The sequence below is a fragment of the Daucus carota genome, chromosome 1 (assembly GCF_001625215.2).
Source record: "Daucus carota subsp. sativus chromosome 1, DH1 v3.0, whole genome shotgun sequence".
Taxonomy (NCBI): Eukaryota; Viridiplantae; Streptophyta; class Magnoliopsida; order Apiales; family Apiaceae; genus Daucus; species Daucus carota.
In genome coordinates, this window is record NC_030381.2 from 925239 (window position 1) to 932565 (window position 7327).

General features: G+C 44.0%; 2 pseudogenes; both read left to right on the forward strand.

The window, feature by feature from the left end:
• Window positions 1-3351: 3351 nt before the first annotated feature.
• Window positions 3352-5654, forward strand: LOC135151290 (small ribosomal subunit protein uS3m-like; annotated as a pseudogene).
• Window positions 5655-6146: 492 nt separating this feature from the next.
• LOC135151281 (cytochrome c oxidase subunit 3-like) lies at window positions 6147-6996 on the forward strand (annotated as a pseudogene).
• Window positions 6997-7327: the final 331 nt, after the last annotated feature.

The following is a 7327-nucleotide window of genomic DNA, read 5'->3' on the forward strand; positions in this document are numbered from 1 at the left end:
TTTAGTCAATCTTTTTTCCTATCCGTTCCGTGGCATGAACGAGAAGCATCCTCTGATCAGATCTCAGTCTTAATTATATCTTTAATGATGTACTTAATTTAATCCATGACCAAGGCACATATTAATATTACATTTAGTACAATAAATAGTAAGTCGGGGTACTAGGCCCTTTTTGTTTCGTGTTTAGCCGTTGAACGACAATCCTCAAGATTTTGTAGTTGGTCAGGAGGAAGAGAGAAGGCTGTTTACCTACTGCCGAGAAGCACCATTAGGGTTTCATGGCATAGATTAAAGGACATAAAAGAAGGTATTCTCTTTATACAATATAGCTACTTTGCAATACTTGCTACTAGACTGTATAGCTGTATAAGCATATACTTGCTACTAGACTCTATCTCTTGCACAGCTTATCTACTCTATCTCTTTCTCTATAAGACCTACGGTGCATAATAAATATCTTATATAAGAAACCACGCGACCGTAGTCAAGTGAATCTTGCTTTATTCTAAACATCATTGCATTCGAGAAAAGCATTCTGTGATAACGAACGGGTTGATGCCACGCAGCTAGCCCCGGGTGAAGGCTTAGTCTTTCGACTAAGTTAGTAAGCGGAGTCGGATTGAATTGCCTGGCAACACTGGGCGTAGATTACCGCTAATAGTTATCCGAAGCACTTTTATAATGCAATGATGTTTAGAATAAAAGCACATTCCGGCAGGAAAAAAAAGAGTGTTGCGAAAGTTACGCTAGAAGCTAGAAGATAGGTTTCAACTTGTTTTGGTTGAAAGGATATGAAAGCCTGACCCGGAAGAACAAAGGCAACTTGCCCCATAGAGTGTGTGGGCCGGGACGGGGCGGTACTTGTGATATTTCGGCTTGGGACGCATTTGATTTTGAAGTTTTTTGGATGTTCAATACTATTGGATGGGTTACTTTTTATTGGCATTGGAAGCATATCACATTATGGCAGGGTAACGTTTCGCAGTTTAACGAATCTTCCACTTATTTGATGGGCTGGTTAAGAGATTATTTATGGTTAAACTCTTCACAACTTATCAATGGATATAACCCTTTTGGTATGAATAGTTTCTCGGTCTGGGCTACTGGATTTATGTTCTTAATTTCCTGGCGGGGCTATTGGCAAGAATTGATTGAAACTTTAGCATGGGCTCATGAACGCACACCTTTGGCCAATTTGATTCGTTGGAGAGAGAAACCGGTGGCCCTTTCCATTGTGCAAGCACGATTGGGTTGGATTAGCCCACTTTTCCGTAGGTTATATATTCACTTATGCGGCTTTCTTGATTGCCTCTACATCGGGAAAATTTGGTTAATTTTTTAATGTCTTATATTTTATTTGCGATAATCTCATTTTTTTGTATACTGCGCGATCAGGACAAGAAGAGAAAGTAGAGTTGGATGTCCGGAAGGAGGGGAAGCGTCGTTTAGTTAGGAACTGAGATAGTAGAGACCGATATAGAGAGAGGGCTGTAGCGTCATCAATATTGAGAGTTTGGGCCTTCGAGAACAAATACTGGACCGGGAATAAAAAATGGAAAAAGAAAGTAAAGTATACGCGCATATGGCGCGAAAAGGAAATCCGATTTCGGTAAGACTTGAGAAAAATCGTAGTTCAGATTCAAGTCGGTTCAGTGAGGGCGACCGCGAAAGTCACCAAAGGGGGCAGCCTTTTCCTTCCGTTTGTCAAAAAGAAAAAAATAAAGGCGTGGGAGGACGTTGCAGATGTCCGCCCCGGACACGACTTCTTCTAACGCTAGAAGACCACTGGAAGACACCCGGGACCAGAGCATGTCGTGAAAGAAGCACACTGGGCGGGCGTGCTTCGACCGTGTCTCCGGGGCACCGTTGAATGTAGATATCATGAACGCGAGGTGCAGGATACCAGGCCGATAAACCCGGGCAATCCCCTATGTGCCAATCGCTAGCGCATCCAGGGCCCGGCGCCCAGCTCAGCTGGAGAGGCCTAGCCTGATCTGAGAAGTAAGTGCTAATTGGGTTCGGATAGACTTCATTCAAGAACGCCGCCGCCCCTGGAATCAATAAGAAAACAAGTGCTAAGTTTCAGATCAACGAAACGAAAGAAGAGACGTTTCTCGCTCGGCACCTAAAGCGCACTATGCCCCGCTTCAACAAATGAGAGTTTTCGGCGAAACCGGTGAACCACGCGAGCTGGTTAGAGATGCGTGGGGCAGAGGGCTCGTAGTACCTGCTAGCGCAGCTATGCAGTGGAAGGGAAGGAGCCTAAATCAACCCCCTTCTTTATTTTTTTCTTTTAAAAAAGAAAAAAATAAGTACAAGGAGATTATACTCTCGGATGAGACTAAGCAGCTACCGACCGTTCCGGCGCGCCCTTGACCTATCTTGATTAAGACCGAAAACCTATCTAAAGTGGGGCCTAGTTTAAGCTGTCAAACAAATGATAGAATGGAAAAAAAAGAATAACCACTAGTAGGGATAGGGATATGGGTGGAGTCTCGCTCAGTAAAGAGAGTTTTAGATTCGTAAAACAGGAGAAGAGCCCGTACTTTCTATTCCTATTAGTCAATCGCGCTAGCTGCAATCAAACTAAAGCAAGAAGGGAGGGCGCTTGTTGCCGCTTTATTAATTAGTAAGTAAGCTTGTTCAGGCGAAAGGTTGCTTTACTAAGATTCTAATATAAGGCGCGTTAGCGCTTTAGAAAGATTGCTCGTTAGCTAGGCCGTTTTCAATAAGGACGTTTAGTCTTGACTAATAAGATAGAAAGGGCTTTTTCATCAGGCAGGTTTGGAACCCTATACCCTATACAAAACAAAGGGCGTTTCCTTTCAAAAACTTCCTCTTACTGCTGCGAGGGCGTTGCACGAAACCAAACCGCCCCCGCCCGATCAAGTACCAGTTGCTTCGCCGGTAGGCCCACTTAGGGTAGGGGGCATTGTCCCTCAGTTCTTACCAACCCCCCCGGTGTGTGTGTAATCGACATCTTGCTAGCTTCAACTCAGTCGAATAAGAATCATTGATTCCCTCTGCTGTCCATTTTTTATTCATTCAGGGCGCTCGGCCGGTGCTCCTTTCTCAAACCATAATCTTAACGTTAGGGAAGATAAGGAAAGACCACCTGAGCGAACCGACCGAAGGGACTTGACTTATCCGAACCAAACGATAGCAGCTTAAAGCTAGGCTTATCACGAGCAGCGTCGCTGCTTGATCAGCGGGGAGGAGTATCTCATCAAAGTATGGGGCAAAGGATACAAATTTTTTTATCCCGGGATACACCACAGGTTGGGTTTGAGAGCCGTGTGATGGGTGACTATCCAGCACGGTTCGGAGAGCACTTTTAGTCTGCGTTGGTGAATGGAAGCCCCCCCTATCAAGCAAGAAAGAAGCGGCTCTTCCCACGGCGGAGTCAGCATTGACTCTATTTATTATTATGGTAAATCAGTGTATCAAGATGTTAATATGAGATCTTATTTCGGTTCGATACGTCCACCTACGAGACTCACCTTTGGCTTTCGTCTCGGTAGGTGTCTTATTCTACATTTTCCCAAAAGAACATTCATTCATTTATTTCTTCCCCGTCGACCACGACGACTGAAACGACGCGAAAAATCCAGACCCGGAAAGAAAAAGAAGAAGGGGGGCCGGTGGTGGGCATTTGGGAAAGTCGGGCCGATCGGGTGTCTTCATTCAAGCGACGATACAGAAAAAGAACGAAACGAAGTGAGAGGCCGGGAGACAGGGAAAAGAGCCGAGTCGATCGGGCTCGACGACCGGGAGAAGAAAAATGCAATCTGGATTTGGCCGAAAAAGAAGCAACGCTATGGATACCATGACCGATCACCGTCGATAAAGATTCTTCTTTCTAAATCACTTCGGGTCAGCGGGGCCTTCAAGCATCCGAAATACGCCGGGGTTGTAAATGACATAGCGTTCCTGATCAAAAATGACGACTCTTTCAGAAAAACGAAGTTCTTAAAGTTATTTTTCCAAAAGAAGTTCCGCTCCGACAGCCCGACGAGTCATCTACTTAAAAGGACCCTCCCTTCAGTGCGCCCTTCCTTGAATTTGTCGGCCGTGCAATACTGCTTATTGAATACAAAGAAAAAAATGCATTTCGACCCCGTCGTAGTTCTCAATCATTTTTTGGCATCGGGCGTGGCTGAACCATCTACGATGGGGGGGGCTAATGCACAGGGAAGAAGCTTAGATAAGAGAATACGTTCTCGCATCGCTTTTTTTGTAGAAAGCTCGACCGGTGAGAAAAAGTCTTTGGCCGAAGCCAAAAAGAGGTTGACCCGCTTAATTCGCTTGGCGAATGATCTTCGCTTCGCGGGAACAACAAAAACCACCATCTCGCTCTTTCCTTTCTTTGGTGCTACCTTTTTCTTTCCAAGGGGTGGGGTTGGGGTGTATAAGAACCTTATTTTTGAGGATGCCCGGGAACCACTCCTGGGTAAATTAAGGAAAAAATGTTGGAACCTCATGGGTAAGGATAAGGTAATGGAATTGATAGATAAATTCATAGACCTAGGCGGGGTAGGAGAATTGATAAAGGGAATAGAGATGATGCTAGAGATCATACTGAGAAACAGAATAATTCCATACGGGTACAACTCTTATTTGAACGAAGTTAAAAAAATGCGATCTTTGTTGTTTAATAGAACAAATACTAATACCTTAATTGAGTCAGTCAAGATAAAATCTGTTTATCAAAGTGCTTCTCCGATTGCCCAAGACATCTCTTTTCAACCGAGAAACAAAACAAGATCATTTCGTTCCATTTTTAGTAAAATAGTGAAGGATATTCCATTAGTAATGAAAAAGGGGGTGGAGGGGATCCGTATATGTTGTTCAGGTCGATTAAAGGGTGCAGAAATAGCTAGAACTGAATGCGGAAAGTCTGGAAAAACATCTCGTAATGTATTTAACCAGAAAATAGATTATGCTCCTGCGGAAGTATCTACTCGTTACGGAATCTCAGGTGTCAAAGTGTGGATTTCATATAGTCTACAAAAAAGGGGACGTGCTATATCCGAAACGTAGAAAATATAGTAAATATCGTAAAGGCAGATGTAGTAGGGGTTGCAAACCGGACGGTACACAACTTGGTTTTGGAAGATATGGCACTAAAAGTTGTAGAGCGGGGCGTCTTGCATATCGAGCCATTGAAGCAGCGCGTCGGGCTATAATCGGACAATTCCATCGTGCTATGAGCGGAAAATTCCGAAAAAAATGGTAAGATATGGGTAAGAGTTCTCGCAGATCTCCCTATTACCGGGAAACCTACAGAAGTCAGAATGGGAAGAGGAAAAGGAAATCCTACGGGTTGGATTGCTCGTGTGTCCACGGGACAAATCCTATTTGAAATGGATGGTGTGAGTTTGTCAAATGCTCGACAAGCCGCTACATTAGCGGCGCATAAACCATGTTCGTCAACCAAGTTTGTTCAGTGGTCGTAATTAGTTAGTGGGGACAAAACCCACCGAGAGTGGAGCCTGGAACAAAGGGACAGGGGGGAAATTAAATTCCTAGCTAGGGTTGAGCGAGATATCAGAGAACGCGGCCCCTACTCTAACTATATGATTGAGATCTTAGGGGATAACGGGTAAAAACGCTTTGCCTTATCTATGATTCTCCTTCGGACTCTCATTCTCATTTGGGTTTTCATATTATGGATCTTGGTTACCATAGTACTACGGCCTTCGAGAACAAATACTGGACCGGGAATAAAAAATGGAAAAAGAAAGTAAAGTATAATAATATGGCACGAAAAGGAAATATGATTATCCACCGTTAGTCAGTAATGTGGGTTGGCTTGGATTACTTAGTGTTGCGCGCCTAGGAGGGCAGCGCGCTTTGGGATGCGGAGCAGCTATTATCGCCCAGCTCCGTCTCCCATGCTTGGCTTGCCAAGATCTCTGCTTTCCCGCGTAGTCGTCTGTCGGTCAAACCAACGACTCTCTTCTCACAAAGTAATAGATAGATCCTTTTATAGTTAGACTTCTATCAATGCAATGAAAGAACCATCCCTTCCTATTTGTTTGCCCTGGTCAGATAGAAAGAAAATTATACCCCAAAGAGCCCTTCTTTACCACTTTAGGGGGTGGGGGTGAAGGGGGGTTTACATACCAACCGAGGCAAAGTAGTTTATGATTGAATCTCAGAGGCATTCTTATCATTTGGTAGATCCAAGTCCATGGCCTATTTCGGGTTCCCTCGGAGCTTTGGCAACCACCGTAGGAGGTGTGATGTACATGCACCCATTTCAAGGGGGTGCAACACTTCTCAGTTTGGGCCTCATATTTCTCCTATATACTATGTTCGTATGGTGGCGCGATGTTCTACGTGAATCCACGTTGGAAGGACATCATACCAAAGTCGTACAATTAGGACCTCGATATGGTTTTATTCTGTTTATCGTATCGGAGGTTATGTTCCTTTTTGCTCTTTTTTGGGCTTCTTCTCATTCCTCTTTGGCACCTACGGTAGAGATCGGAGGTATTTGGCCCCAAAGGGGATTGGGGTTTTAGATCCTCGGGAAATCCCTTTTCTTAATACCCTTATTCTCCCTTCATCCGGAGCTGCCGTAACTTGGGCTCATCATGCTATACTCGCGGGGAAGGAAAAGCGAGCTGTTTACGCTTTAGTAGCTACCGTTTCACTGGCTCTAGTATTCACGGGCTTTCAAGGAATGGAATATTATCAAGCACCCTCCACTATTTCGGATAGTATTTATGGTTCTACCTTTTTCTTAGCAACGGGCTTTCATGGGTTTCATGTGATTATAGGTACTCTTTCTTGATCGTATGTGGTATTCGCCAATATCTTGGTCATCTGACCAGGAGCATCACGTTGGCTTTGAAGCAGCTGCATGGTACTGGCATTTTGTAGACGTGGTTCGGCTATTCCCATTTGTCTCTATCTATTGGTGGGGAGGTATATGAAGAAACGGAAACAATAGATTAAAGGAAGCTCGAAGACCAAGAGAAGAGAGAGGGCTTTTACAAGAATTACTGCAGCTTTCCCGCTCCCCTTTTATAGTAGCTTCCAAGAAATGAGATATCGCCGCAAATTCATTGGTTTTGCTATAACGGACTTAAAAAAGGTCTTCCGGGTGTCCTGAAATCCGGTGCCGAAACAATTTTGGTCGAGACTGCGATAGTAAAAAAAAAGTGTTTTGGTTCTCTTTAATCGTAATCAAAGATGTTTCTTGTCTCTCCTTTCTTTTCTGAACAAATCGAAGACCTAATGGATCGAACTCCTCCCTGTAAACTACTTATTTAGATGAAGGGTGCCTAATGGTAGACCTAGATATAAAAGTAATGAAGTA